We start from the raw sequence: 15,808 nt of genomic DNA, 5'->3' as shown, positions 1-15,808 counted from the left end.
ATGTACAGTTATGAAAACATTTACATATTAGTCATATTGTGAAATAAAACAAACAAAAAGAACACAAGAAAAATAAAGACTTTAAAAAATACACTTTGATCTGCGTTCAGACTCCATTGCTTCTTTCTCTGGAAAAAAATAGCATTTTTGTCATGAGCCCTTTCTAAGTAGCTATTCTCAGAAATACAGTGATCCAAGATAAGTCATTAACAATTAATAATTGTTTTTTATCTCTTTGGAAAATAGATCTAGTAGCAGACCTAGTAGTATTTAAAAAAAAAAAAAAAAAAAAAAAAAAGCTCTTCCAAGTGGACAACATAGCACATTCTTGTACCTAGGTCAAAAGATATGAATTTTATAACCCTTTGGGCATAGTTCTAAATTGCTCTCCAAAATAATTGAATCAGTTCACACTCCATTGACAATACATTAATATCTTAATTTCTCCACAAACCCGCCAATATTTTTGTCACTATTTTCTTCTGTAATATTAATGTTACAATAAAGAGTAGTAGCTCAGAATTGGTTTAATTTACATATCTTTAATCAATATTTAGCAAAATTTTCATATAACTATAGATAGCTTTGATTACTTTGTCGAAAAACTACCTGTTCATTTCTGACCATTTATCAACTGGAGAATGGCTCTTATTTTTATAAATTTGACTAAATTCTCTATATACTTGAAAAATTTGAACCTTATCAGAGAAACTAAATTCAAAACATTTTTCACAATTATGATTACTATGAATTTCCTTCCATCCTATTTTTCATCCTGTTTATCCTAACTTTTTCTATCTCTTTTCCTCTGTCCCTCCTCAGAAGTTTTTTGCTTCTACCATCTCCCTCAAGTCCTCTTCCCTTATACCTGCCACTCCCTTTCTTCTTATTCCCTTCCCCCTCCTACTTTCCTATAGCTTAAGATAGATTTCTATATCCAACTGAGTGTGTATGTTGTTCGCTCTTTGAACCAATTTTGATGACAATAAAGTTCACATGTCCCCCACTCCACCTTCTCTCATCTTCCCCTCCTACACTGTAAAAATTCTTTAATTTGGGCAACATAGCACTTTCTTTTCTTTTTTTTTTCCTCCTTTTTTCTTTTTTCTTTTATTTCTTTTCCTTCTCTTCCCTGTGTCCACATAGGATATCATACTCTTATCTTCAGGTGTTCTGCCCAAAGGAATATAAATTTCAATACCTGAAATCTTGAAAGTTATCTTGGGGTATATGGTTCAGTAGGACCATGCTTTAAAATCAAATCCCTCTGATTCTCATTGAGCAATAGTAGGTCCCAGGCCAAGCCCCATTTGATCATTGTTTGGGCCCTGATTGGCTCAGAGTGAAGAAACCCTGAGAGTCTTCCCCATACACACATAATCTATGTATGTGTGTAGGTGTGTGTGTGTATATATATATATTTTTTTTTTTCACCTTTTTGTTGTTTGTTTCTCATGGTTGTTTTTTCCCTTTTGGTCTGATTTTTCTTGCACAACATGACCCAATATGGAAATATGATTTGCCCATATTTAACCTATAACAGATTGCTTACAATTTTGGGGAGGGGGATAGGTAAGGAAAGGAGGAAGAAAAATTTAGGACACAAAAGTTTTATAAAAATGTATGCTGAAAGGTTTTGAAAAAGTGCATGTTGAAAACTATTTTTGAATAGATTTTGAAAAATAAAAAGCTTTCATTAAAAAAACAAAATGTTGAAAATTATCTTTACATGTTTTTGAAAAAATAAAATAGTATTAAAGAGAGAAGCCATTCTCTGCCTCATTTCTTACCCAGTCTAATTGCTGATGGGGTATTGCCTCAGGCAAATGGAAACCTGTTAAAGACTTTACCTTCACTTTTGCCTGCAGGGCCATCTCCAGTCATCGGTATATTCTTACCCTTGGACCCAGAGAGCTCTAGAAGAGAAAATGAGTCTTTTTGTTGTTGTTCATTTGCATTTTGTTTTCTTAATTGTTTACTTTCCTTTTTGATCTGATTTTTCTTGTGCAGCAAGAGAATTGCATAAATATGTTTACACATATTGCATTTAACATATATTTTAATATGTATAACATATATTGGATTGCTTGCCAATGAGGGGAGGGGGTAAAGACAAGGAGGGGAAAATCTGAAACACAAGGCTATGCAAGAGTCAATGTTGAAAAATTATCCATGCATATGTTTTAAAAATAAAAATCTTTTAAAAAATAAAAATAAACTTAAAAAAAAAAGAAGAAGAAGAGAAACTGGAGCTGGTGACTTTGCACAACCTTCCCTCACTTCAATCCAATTAATTGCATGTCATGGCATCACCTCCTTGGTCATGTTTTTGTTTTTTTCCCAGAATAAAAGACAAGCAACAATAAAAGCTCTTTCATAGCTCATTTATGTGAGATAATTCAGTCCATTCTTCCTTCCCTTTCCTTTTCCCCTTCTGCAGATACATTCCTCTTTTTCACCCTTTAATTTTAGATTTTTAGATAATCATTCCATCTTATTCAACTTATACCTTATGTCTGTGTATACTCAGTCTTACTCCCCAAATAAAAAAAAGTTCTTTGGAGTTGCAAGTATAATCTTTCCATGTAAGAATGTAAACAGTTTAACCTCACTGAATCCCTTATGATTTCCCTTTCCTGTTTTGCTTCTCTTGAGTCTTGTATTTGAAAGTTGAAATTCCTAATCATTTCTGGTCTTTTCATCTGGAATGATTGAAAATCCTCTATTTTATTGACTATCCATTTTTCCCCTGAGGGATTTTACTACAAGCCCTTTAATGTGGAAGCTACTAAATCTTGTGTGATTCTAAGTGTGGCTCTACAATATTTGATTTGTCTTTCTGACTGCTTGCAATATTTTATCCTTGATCCAGAAGCTCTGAAATTTGGCTATAATATAATTGGGAATTTTCATGTTGGGTTCTTTTAGGAGGTTATCAGAGGTTTCTTTCAATTATGTTTTGCCCTCTGGTTCTAAAATATCAGGGCAGTTTTCTTTGATAATTTCTTGAAATATTATGTATAAGCTCTTTTTTTTTTTTTTTTTTTTTGGTCCTGGCTTTCACATAGTCCAGCAATTCTTAAATCATCTCTTCATCTTTTTTCCAGGTCAGTTATTTTTCCCATAAGGTATTTCATCTTTTCTTCTATTTTTTTTCATTAGTTTGATTTTGTTTTATTGTTTCTTGATGTATCATGGAGTCGTGCTTCCACTTGCCATTTCTAATTTTTAAGGAATTATTTTCTTCAGTGAGCTTTTGCATTTAGCCAATTCTACTTTTAAGGTGTTCTTTTCTTCAATGAATTTTTATACTTCTTTTTCCATGTGGCCAATTCTGCTTCTTTAGGAATTCTTCTCTTTCAGTAGATTTTTGATCTATTTGTTATATTTGATCTATTCTGTTTTTTTAAGGTGATATTTTCTTTAGTATTTTTTGTGCCTATTGATTCTTTTTTCATGATTTTCTTGCATCAGTCTTATTTCTTTTCCCAATTTTTCTCTACTCTCTTATTTTATTTTATTTTTATAAAACTTTTTGAGCTCTTTCAGGGAATTCTTTTTGGGAACTGAAATTAATTCACATTTTTCTTTGAGCTTTGGAGGTAGCAGTTTTGACTTTATCTTCTTCTTATTTTGATCTTCTCTGTTACCATAGTACTTCTATGGTCAGATTCTTTGTTGTTGTTGTTGTTGTACTGCCTATTTGTTGACTTTTAAGTCTATATAAAAGTGGGATTCTGCTCTGAAGATGAAGAGAGCGCTGTCCCAAGTTTCAGGCCTTTTTTGCTGTTGCTCTCAGAGATAATTCTGGAGGTCTGTAAGTTTTCAGTTCTTCCAAAGTAGTATAATCTAAGATGTGGTGTGGTCATTGCACAGTGGGCCTATGCTGTGATTTGTGAGTGACCACAAACACTCTTTTTCACTCTGGAATTGTGACCAGAGTTCCACGCTTCCTTGCAGTCATAAACTCTGGTATGCTAGTGCCCCTTGTCACCTCAGGACTAACACCCAGGACTGGGACCTGAATCTGCATGTGGGCAATGCAATAGATTCCTGAACCTAGCGCCAGCAAAGGGAACCTGTAATCTCTTTCTGACCAAGTGTCTGACCCTTAACTTCTGTGGATTGAGAGTTCCAGAAGCCACTGCTGCTGCTTATTTAGTTACCTACAAGGCCTGCTACTGACTGGCTGGGATGCAGTTTGAACCCTGGACTGAACTGTCCTTCACTCTCACCTCATATCTTTCCTTGCTGATCTTCAAAGCTGTCTGGGGTGAGAAACTGTTTAACTCTGTCCTTTCATGGGTTATGCTGCTCTAGAATTTGTTGCTGTTACTTAACATAGTTTGGAGAGTAATATGGGAGAACTGAGGAAGGTCCTTGCTTTTCCTTTGCCATCTTGGCTCTGTCCCTCGTGCTATTTTTGTGAATAAAAAGAAGTGCACTAACAATAGTAAAGTGATACAGATTCAGAACTGTTCAATAAATAGATCCAAATGTTCATTATAGGTCAACGTTATCTTGGGAGGAGTTTTCAAGTTAAATATTGCAGGCACCTGGGCTTGACCCTAGACTACTATTTTAAAGTACTTGAAAAAATAACCTGAATAAAGGTTTACCAAATTTTCAGATGACATAAAAGTAGTTGAGATAATTATTGGAGTCAAGGTCCTAAAAGATCTTGGACACATTGCTAGAACATGAGGCTAAATTTAATAAGATAATATTTAATAGGAATAGATGTCAAAAATAATAATAAAACCATTATTTAGGATCTCCACTAAAAAGAAGAAAAATGCCTGTGACCCTCATTTCTTTCTTTGCTACTTTATTTCCATCCCCTTTTGTTCTCCTAAACCTAGAAAAAGTAAAACTTCATTGCAAATATACATGGTCAAACAAAAAAAAAAATTCTCACTGGTTGTGTGTTGTGATATGGGAACCACCTGCCAGTGGCTGCTGGAGGTCTAACTCAGACCTGTAGAATGGATCTCTTCATGTGAGAGGATGATGATGATATAAGGAGCCTGAGAGGCCATTGTGTTGTCTGACCTCTCTCCTCCTCCTCCCTCTGCCTTCAACTTATTTCATTACCAGTCCACAAGCAACATCTTTGTCAGCAAAGGCTGCTTTGCAAAGCCTTCAAGTTTATGATTCACAGCTGTGGAGGCTCTCAGATAATTGACCTGCCTCTTCACTTAGACATGGTCCTTAACAGTTGTGTCTTATTATGCATCTTGAGTTTATCATTTCAGCTTGAGTTTGCTCAATTATAAAATGAAGGTAGTAACAGTGACTAATTTGTAGAATTGTTCTGAGGATTGAATGAGATGATATTTATAAAGCTCTTAACATACTGCCTGGCACATAGTAGTCACTATATAAATGCTTTGTTTCCTCCCATTTCCCTTCTCTCTTAAAAGATAGGTAGAAAGGTTCATCATCAGCCCAATTATGATTGGTAGCTGTTCTGATCATATTTCTTAGATCTTTCAAATAGTTTTTCCTTATAATGTTATATAAATTGCTTTTCTTGTTCTCATTTCACATGGAAGGATTTCACCTTCATAATTTCTCTAAAATTATCCATTTCATCATTTCCTACATTAATATGCCATAATTTTATTTTGTCATTCCCCACCAGATTAATACCCCCTGAGAGGATTTAAAAATCCAACTTTTCTGTTTATCATTATTCTATTCTTGCCTCAAGAATTTGCTATCCAAAGAAGTCTGACCCACTATATTTATCTAACACTGCAAGTAGACTCAACTAATGAATATTTCTTGGTCACAGGAGGAAATGAGGTTTCTGTTGCTATCCCTTAATTTCCAATTTCATCTTCATCTGTAGCTAAACTGAGGCAAACCATTGACCCATTCTATTGTCACATTGTACCCCTGTTAATAAAGTGTCATCTTGCTTGGAGAAAATGTGATCTACCCTACCTTTCTTGAAATTTACTCAATACCCTTATTTTTCAGTTCTTGGCTTCTACAAAAACAACATGGATAGATAAATTCCTTGCTTAATTTTTTTTTCTCTCTTTGGAGAATAACCTCAACAGTAGTTTAGTTGGAGTCAAAACTAATTAAGAATCTGATATAGTATGATTGGAGCTGAGCTGAGTAGAACCTCAAAGGTCTCATTTTATATTTGAAGAACTAAGAAGCAGAGAAATTATTGACTAAGCTCCCAAAGCTAGTTAAGTATCAGTGACCATGTGATATGAAGAGTAGTTGAAGGAACTAAAGATTTTTATCCTGAAGAAGAAAAAACTTAGAAGTAGGAAATGGTGGAACCACATCCAACTGGCTTGAGAGCCAATTATTAAATTTTCATTGTGAGCAATTGACCATGAAAATTGGCAACTGTGACAAATCAGGGCTTGACTTATGGTTGTGTTGATTGTCTAAACTTGAGAAATTGATAGAGAAAATGTTGATAACACAAATTAAAACTTTAAAAGTATAATATGAAGTATTATAGTATTAAGTACTATATTTTAAAGTATAGTATTTTAAAGTACTTTATTTCTTTCTGGAAAGCCAGAAATTAAACATTTATCAGCATATCACATCTTAGAGGGGTCAGGACAGCTACTGTATCTTTGAGTATTTGAAAGACTGTTTAGCAGAAGAGAACTGAAACTTCTTGGACCCACAAAGTAGAAAGTAGGAGCATTAGACAGAAGGTTCAAAGTGTTATTTAGGCTACAGGAAAAATAATTATCCTAAAAAGTATGATCATCTAAAAGTGCTCTGAATTACATTAGGAGGAAATAAACTGAAAGTTTTTAACTGGAGGATGAATGCTACTTGTTAAGTATGTTATTAAATTTTAATTATATGTGAGTCTAAATGATTTCTGAGATCCCTTTAAACTCTGACATTATATGATTTCGTAATTAGTAATAAATACAAACTTAAAGTGAATGTGTTCGTTCGTGGTGACAGCCCTAAAATGTCAGTTTTTTGGTTCATTATTGCCCACACACAGAGTTTACTGTGGGAAATTTCCAAATAAAGTTCAAATGTAGCTTATGTCTAGGTTTTTACAAATGTGGGTCCCTAGTTACCAGACCTTAACATAACAAATATATATTGGGTTGAAGACAATCTTTACTTCAGAAAATTTAGAAAGTATGAAACACTCATAACGTCTCACATATGCTCAAAGAACACTCATAAAAGAATATTAAGCCCTATAAAAATGTTAGGTATGAGAAAATACAACAAAAACTAAAGTTACTAAAACATTTCTCCAAACTGGGTGATCCTGTCTCTGCTCATTCAATCCCTGGCAAGACTTAAATTTACAGTAAACTTCCAATAAAGAGTCACTCATAGAGAAAATGAATGACCAAGAAATATCTTCTGGCCCAAAGAATCCTTTTAATCTCCATCTCTGGAATTCTCTTCTGGGTGTGATGGAGGCAATGCTGAGTCACTCCCTTGTTCAGCTGGGCAAACTCATTGCAGGTTGCAGTCTTAGTTGCTAAGCTGGGTAAAACAGATTACTCCCAAGTCTGACTCCTCACCAGACTCAGCTACTGTTGCTATTGGCTCTTTTGGGCTCTGCTATCACCTTCTCTCATTAGACTCACAATTTCAAGGAAGAGAGAAGCGGAAAAAAAAAAAGTGAGGGTTATCATATGGGTCTCTTTGTATCAGTTCCAGCATTATTATGTCTTCTAGTTCTGAAATGAATTCGGAAACTTGTTACTACATAGCACCTGCTCCTCAGTCACTCCACAGTCACACGCAGAAGAAGACTCCATATTTTGAATTTAAACCAGGCAGTAATAGTGCATTTATTATATGTTCTATGGACCTCATTGTCTTGTAGCTGCCTTACACTTAAAATACTGAAGTCAGTCGCTAAACTCAAATTCAAACCTATAGTCCAAGGACTATAGTCCTGGGCAGAATTTTTGAACCTGTGCTCACTTTATTCCATCGCTCCTCCCTCTCCCCCATACTGCTTTGCCCTCTGTCCTCCATTAATTCTATCCTCCATTCAATCCCCAAAGTGATTTTCTTTTGACCATGGCAAGAGAAGGAATGAGAGAAGGAATGGGAGCCAAGCCAAGAACATGACTCCAATCTTTTCCAGTGTTTGCCCTACGTAGCTCTCCTATGTATTTGTCTAATTAAAACATATGAAACACTCAAATAAGATGATTTAAGCATGCTGATATATCCTGGAGGATCATTTCTTTTGACTTTTCCCCTTTCCCTCAGGGCAAGAGCCAAGGGAGATGTTCTCCTAGGGTGTGCCGTACACCAATGCTAGGAATACTAGGATTAGTTTTTCTTTCTACACAAAACTTCCACAATGGAGAGTTATATGGCTGGAGAAGAAAATCTGGATAGCTCTCTTTCCACTCATTAATTAATGTTAATTGAATGGGCAGTGAAAGAATACTAGGAAGAAGAGATACACACTGCTACACTGCTCCCACTCACTTCTGCTTACAAATGAGTGACTTGGATTTCTGTTTTCTTGGTCTCAGTTCCTTTTATCTAGTTCCTATGGTGAGTTGACTTTTTTTTTTTTTTTGGTAAGGAATTTGGGGTTAAGTGACTTGCCTAGAGTTATACAGTTAGGAAGTGGTCAATGTCTGAGGACACATTTGAACTCAGATCCTTCTGACTCCATCTAGCAGCCCCGATTAGCTTTCATTGACAAGTCTGGAACTTGTTCATTCCTATATCTTGTTTATTCTTACACTTCATATAAATGTTATAAGCAACAGAAAAGAATAGCTATAGATGCAGTAGATTATCAGGGGGTTAATTCAATTTCATTATATTCATGGAATCAATCAGTCAATAAACATTTAGTAAGCACCTACTATGTGCCAGGTAATGAGCTAAGGGCTAAAGATACAAAGAAAGGCAAAAGATATTCCCTGTCCTGGAAGAGCTGTCAACCTAGTAGGGAAGAGAACAAGCAAACATGTACAAATAAGCATATACAAACAAGCAACATATAGGATAGAGAATAGTTAACAAAGGAAAGGCATTAGAATTGAGATGAGTTAAAAAAAAAAAAAAAAAGGTTTCTTTTACAAAGTGGGATTTTTTTACTGGGACCCAAAAAAATCTAGGAAAGTCAGGAGGAGGAAATGAGGAGGAAGAACGTTACAGACATGGGAGATGATCAGAGAGAATTGTTTATGGAATGGCAAGAAGCTCGGTGTCCTTGGATCACAATCAGGAAGGGGGGATACAGAGATGTAATGAACTGAAAAGTCTAGATTATACAGGCCTTTTAAAACCAAAATATTTGTATTTGATCCTGCAAGTGATAAGCAGCTATTCAAGTTGATTGAGTATGAAAGTGACATGTTTGGATCAGTGCAGGCAAGAAAAGAAGGGAACGTATTCCAGAGGTACTGCAAAGATGTAATCAAAGGGCCTTGGCAACAAATAGTCCCTACTCACAAGGGAGCTCAAGGTCCAATGGGGAAAACAACATGCAAACAACTATGTACAAACAAGATATATACAAGATAATTTGGAAATAATCCACAGGGAAAAGACTAACATTAAAGGGGATCAGAAGAGACTTCCTTTTGGAGCTGAGCTAGACCCTAAAAGAAACCAAGGAAGCTAAGAGATGAAAATGAGAAAATGTTCCAGGCATGGGAGACTACCAGTGAAAATGCATTGTTAAATTCAGTATCACTGGCATGAAGAAGATAAAAAGAAGGAAGGCATAAAACTGGAACATTGAACAGGTCAGGTTATGAAGAGCTTTAAACACCAACACAAATGATTTTTTATTTGTCCTGAAGGTAACAGGGAATCATTGGAATTTATTGAATAAAGAGATAACATTAGTCCTGTGTTATAGAAAGATTAATTTGGCAGCCAAGCAGAGGATGAGCTAGAATAAGGAAAATCTTGAAAGTGATGAAGCAGCAGGCTATTGCAAGACTCCAAGAAGTCTTAAAGAATAAAACATAAGTGAAATAGGATTAATGGACAACTATCTGAGGTTCCCCTATGTGATTTTTATCTTTCCCTTCATGTTTAAGAATGGATATAAATTCAATATAATTTAAATTTCCATTTTTATCAATTTTGTTGTTTTTCAGTCTCTTTTTCAGTCATGATTGAAATCAAGGACTCATTTGGGTTTTAATCTGGCAAAGACACTTAAGTGCCATTTCCTTCTCTAGCTCATTTTACAGAAGAAGAAACTGAGGGAAACAGGGTTAAGTGACTTTCCCAGAATCACACAGCTAGTAGGTGTCTGAGAAACTTGAAAAGATGAATCTTCTTGACTCCAGACCCAGGACTCTTACCTATTTTGTCACCCAGTTGCCCTCCTTTAGTAAATACAGCTACTCTATATAACATAGGTTCTCTATAAAGCTCATCTACTTTTTCATGTATAAATTGATCCGTCATTATCAGCAGCTCTCTCAAATAATCTTTCTGAATAGTGCCTATAGCTTCTTCATCACAGCAAGCAAACATTTTTCTTTTTTTATAATAATTTTTTTTATTTTTCAAAATTCATGCAAAGACAATTTTCAACATTCACCCTTGCAAAATTTTGTGTTCCAAATTTTTCTCCCGCCTTCCCATCTCCCTCCTCCCCAAGACAGCAACCCCAATAAGGGTTAAACATATCAAGCAAAAAAAAATTCAAATCATTTTTGGATCTGTTCTATTTATCTTCTCCACAAACATAGTAACACAATATATTGAGCATCATGGGCCCTAGAGCTTCATTCATCTTAGCAGCTAAGTGTGCATCAATTGTATTCTTCCCCTAGGAGTAAGTAGAAGATTTTCATGATCCAAGGAAGAACAAGAGTTAAAAAATTGCAATCAAATTCTATGATTTAAAAATAATCAAAATAATAATAATGAAATTATAATTATAATGATAAAATCATAACTTTTATAATAATTATATAATATAAATGTAACATATTAACAAAATAATGTAGTACACATATATCTGATTAACAATATAACATGTATAACATTGTATTAACAACATAATATATATGCTAACATATTAATAATATAACAGTATGATTATAATTATTAATATATATTAATATTTTTATATAATTAATTATAATTATAACTTAAATTCTGTCATTTGAAAAACAAAAGAAAATGGATCTTTCATATAGCATGAATGATTAATGACAAGTTGGTGCACAGTGTGCCCATTGATACCCTTTCATGTCAGGAGAAAGCAAGGAAGGTCTCTAGCACATCAGGGCAAACTTTTGGAAGGATATGAGCAAGAATTTCCCAGCATGGTCAAACATGGATAGGTTGTGATCTATGTTATTTGAGAGAACTTGGGAATCAGTGGGTATGTATCAGAATTTCAGAATTTTAAAAAATTTCCTAATATTTAGAGGTTGCCCAGGTGCAATGGACTTTTTAAAGAAGTGGATAGATCCTCCTATATTGGAGTCTTTCATTCTTGGAGAAGAATATTCTCAGACAATGACAGACCTGGACTAGATATCCTCCAAGACCCTTCCAACTCTTAAGATTCTGGAATTAGTTTGTGAAAATGTTCAACTAAGACAAGATGGCAACATTTTACTTTGAAAGATTTGAGCAACTGCCTGGTTAGTAATTTGTTAATGCGATTTAAGGGTTTCTCAAAAAAAGCATTTAGTTTCATGTTGGTCTTTGATCATGGTTGTTTTAACTCACAGAGGGAGAAGTTCAATCGAAAATAAACTCCCAGAGAGAGGCAGGAGCACAAGGGATCAGAGATCACAAGGGAGGAGGCAGGGTATAATAAGCCCTCATTTGTAAGAGAAGGTGACATAATTGGGTCTTGGTCATTGGAAGGACCAAGCCACTAGAGCCTTGGTGCAATGTTTTTCAGAGAGGGCAGGAGAAAGAAGAAATTCAGTGACTGTCCTGAGAGACTACCCTTAGCCTTAGCTCCATCTAGCTCCATTCTCAGGAGGCTTGGGTTGCAATTGCCTTTACAATTACCTGTTTTTGATTATCAAAACAGGTCATAGGCAGCCAAATGGTGTTGGTGGCTATGCTTGACAGTCAGAAAGACCTGAATTCAAAATCTGCCACAGCTGCTAGCTGGATGACTCTGGGCAAGTCACTTCTCTTGTTCTCAGTGCTATAAAATGGGGATAATAATAATGTCTACCCAAAAGTATGCTGGAACTAGCTTTAACTGCCTTGTGTCAACTGCTAAATTTTCAACGTAAGCCTTTATACCTCAGAAATCCAACTACAAATTCAGGTTTGATTTATTATTTATGACTATTTGTTACTGTCTAGACTTAGAAAGGACTGACAATACAGATTATTAATATAATTATAATTATAAGTAAATAATAGTATGTAATATGCTAATGATATAACAAATAAGGAAACTGAGGCAAAGAATTTCTAAGTGACTTGTTCAGCATCATACAGCAAGTAGGTAGCTAATGGATTGTTGGATAGAATGCTGGGCCTGGAGGCAGAATATCTCATTTTCTTGAGTTCAAAATTGGCCTTAGAAACTGACTAGCTGTGTGATCCTGGGCAAGTCACTTAACCCTGATTGCCTCAGTTACTTTATCTGTAAAATGAACTGGAGATGGAAATGGCAAATCACTTCAATATCTTTGCCAAGAAAACTCCAAATGAGATAATAGAGAGTTGAACATGAATAAAAAACGGCCAAATAAATTTTTGACTGCTAATCACCATTGAGGTATCCTTAAAACTTTAAAACTTAAATTAAACTTAAAAGTAATTGTTTTCCTGTTATTAAATATTTACCAACACACATCTGTGTTAGTAATAATAATAATAATAATAGCTAACATTTATATAGCATTTACTATATGGCAAAGATTATGTTAAAAAACTTTACAAATAACTTATTTAATACTTGCAACAACCCTGGAAAGTAAATGCTGTAAACAAACTGAGGTCAAATGTGAAATGAGCTGCCCCAGGATCATAGTAAGTGTCTGGGCCACATTTGAACACAGCTCTCCCTATCTCCAGGCTGCTTGTACTGCTCTATGAACATTGATCTCAATAGAAAGGTCAGGAAATGTAGATAACTTGGCTGAAGGCCTGCTTACTATTAGTGATTATCAAGAATAATAAGCCATTTATATAGTGCTTTAGGGTTTACAAAGTACTCTACAGTTTGAGCCTCTCAGGATTATAGTAAGGAGGTAAAGAGATTAAAAGTGTTTTGCAAGCCTTAAATCACTGTGTAAAAGCTGGCTATCAAAGGAAGAAAGCCTATTGCTTTTCAAACACATCTGGTCTCTATCATCTGATGTCTCAGGCAGGGGTATGTTAAATATTGGTGGGGAGGCCTCCCTGAAGCTGATAGGGAGGATCAGCATGGAGTATGAAAGCTCTGAGGAAATGACAGGAGAGAAGCACTAGGAAGAAGGGACATAGCCAGTGCCCAGAGCAGATTAAACATGTTGTATGTGAGCCTTACAGGTTTAAGAGAGATGCAAAAATCACAAGCTTTCTATATGAACACAGTTTTATTAATTAGAACTTTGTCTGACTAATAGTTTAGAGGCAGCTAGGTAATACAGCTCAGGAAGTCAATCAATCAATAAATATTAGGTAGCTGCTATCTGCCATGCGCTGAAGGAAAATCCAAATTCAAATCAAACCTGAAACACTTTCCAGCTGTGTGACTCTGGGCAAGTCATTTAACCTCTGTCTGCCTCTTGTTTCTTCATCTGTAAAATGGGGATAATAATTCCCAAAGATGGCAGAGTAAAGGCAATTACTTACTGGAGTTCTTCCTCAAACCCCTCCACATATCTTTAATGACTCTAAACAAATTTTAGAGCAACAGAACTCAGAAAAAGATGGAGTGAAAGAATTCTCCAGCCCAAGACAACTTAATAGATTGGCAGTAGAAGTCTATTGCACCAAAATAAGCATGGAGTACAGTTCAGCACAGGCTGTAGCCCCAGAAAACCAGGAACCGACTTTGGAAGTCACTGAATCATCAGCAGTGCTGGCTGTTTCCAGAGCTCTCAGCGCACAGTTGGTAAGGGGATTGGACAACTGGTCACAAGATTACAAAGGGTCTCTTTGCTAACTCTGTTGCATTACCCATACTAGGATCCTGATCACATCCAGGGTGGTAATTCCTGGGCGAGGAGAAGCACTAATGCACTAGAGCTTGCAGCCACAGGGAAATTGGAACCCACTTCACAGTTCTTGGGAAAAAAAGAGTGTTTGTAGTCAATTATAGACCAAAGTACAAGCCAGGAGAATAGGAAATACCTTTCTTTAGATCATATTACCTTGGAAGAACTGAAAACTTACAGGCCCCTAGAAGTATGTCTGAGAATAGCTGCACAAGACCCCAGAAGCTTGGAACAGTACCTTCCACTCTGGAAGCAGAGCCCTACTTTAACAAAAAGTTAAAAGTAAAGTAATAGGTTAGGGAAATGAGCAAACAACAGAAAGAGATTCTAATTATGGAAAGTTATTATGGTAACAAGGAAGATCAAAATTCACACTAAAAAAGATAACAGGGGCAACTAGTTGGTGTGGTGGATAGAACTCCAACCCTGAAGTCAGGAGGACCTGAGTTCAAATTTGACCTAACACTTCCTAGCTATGATCCCTGGGCAAGTCACTTAACCTCAAGTGCCTCAGCAAAAAAAATAAATAAATAACAAAGTCAGCTCCTACATTCAAAACCACTAAGATAAATTAGTCTCAGGTCATAGAAGAACTCAAAAAAAGATTTTAAAAACCAAATAAGAGAGGTAGAGGTAAGAGAATTTGTAGCGAGCTGTCGTCTCTAGAAGCTGCCGGATCACTCTCTGGGAAGAGATCTGCTGTGTCTTCTACTCAAATCTCTCCGACAGATTCTTCTTCCTGTAACGAACCGTTGTCTCCAGGTAGTTGCTGTTAACTCTTGTCCTTAGAAGTGACTTCCCTTCCTGCAGAGAGCCCCGTCAGGGCTGATGTAATGCAGAGTCTTCTTATTGAATCTCCTCCAGCTCTTATCCTTCTCCAGGCAGACTTACTCTCCAGGCCCAATATTGTGTCTTTTATCCTCCCAGAGAATGGGCGTGGGATAATGCAAGGGCTTCTGGGAAGAACCACCCCAGCCAATGAGCTTGCCCCCTCTATCAAGTCAACCTGAGTTCTCACCTTGTAATTGTCCAACCTGAATTCTCACCTTGTCACTATCCAGACAACCTCAGTTCTCACTTAGTAATCCTAACATCTCCCCCTTTCTTTTGATTTAGAACATAGGACAGTCATGACCTTGAAACATAAATCCATCAATATGGGAAGTATTACAGATAATTACATAAATGACCTTGAAATATAAATCCATCAATATGGGAAGTATTACAGATAATTACATAAATTACATAAGCACATAGTAACATAGTAACGTAACACATGCTAGAAGTATATAACATAATCATAAATTGAAAATTTATAAATGTCCATAAGTCCATTGTCCATTAGTCTCATCTTGTGTGAGGAAGTCCAATGATTCCTGCTGGTTTTAAAGTTCTTTAACAGTCTTCTTATTATCCATGCTCTTTCAGTGTCAGATGTTTCTTAGATCTTCTCCTTTATTTTGAGGTCTTTCTCTTTTTCTGTCTCTCTCTGATGGACAAGGCGAATATGACTCGTTGGCACCCATCTGATTCCTTCTCCTGCTGAAGAAATACAAGCAAACCCTCTCTCCCAGGCATTTAACCTATCTAATTACCTTCTATTTACCACTTTCTAAATCTCTTCTCATCATCTGGCAATTACATTGGAATTGTTTGCACTG

At 35.8% G+C, this 15,808-nt stretch overlaps 1 long non-coding RNA gene across 1 annotated transcript in view; it reads right to left on the bottom strand.

The window, feature by feature from the left end:
• Nucleotides 1–1,803: 1,803 nt before the first annotated feature.
• LOC141547986 (uncharacterized) overlaps nucleotides 1,804–15,808 on the bottom strand; it is a 106,517-nt gene continuing 92,512 nt past the window's right edge. Inside the window, exon 3 of the long non-coding RNA XR_012483714.1 lies at nucleotides 1,804–1,916. This is a non-coding gene — a long non-coding RNA (uncharacterized LOC141547986). The remainder of the gene's footprint in view (nucleotides 1,917–15,808) is intronic.

This window comes from Sminthopsis crassicaudata, chromosome 6, assembly GCF_048593235.1.
Source record: "Sminthopsis crassicaudata isolate SCR6 chromosome 6, ASM4859323v1, whole genome shotgun sequence".
NCBI lineage: Eukaryota > Metazoa > Chordata > Mammalia > Dasyuromorphia > Dasyuridae > Sminthopsis > Sminthopsis crassicaudata.
This window is presented reverse-complemented; position numbering and strand designations above follow the sequence as displayed.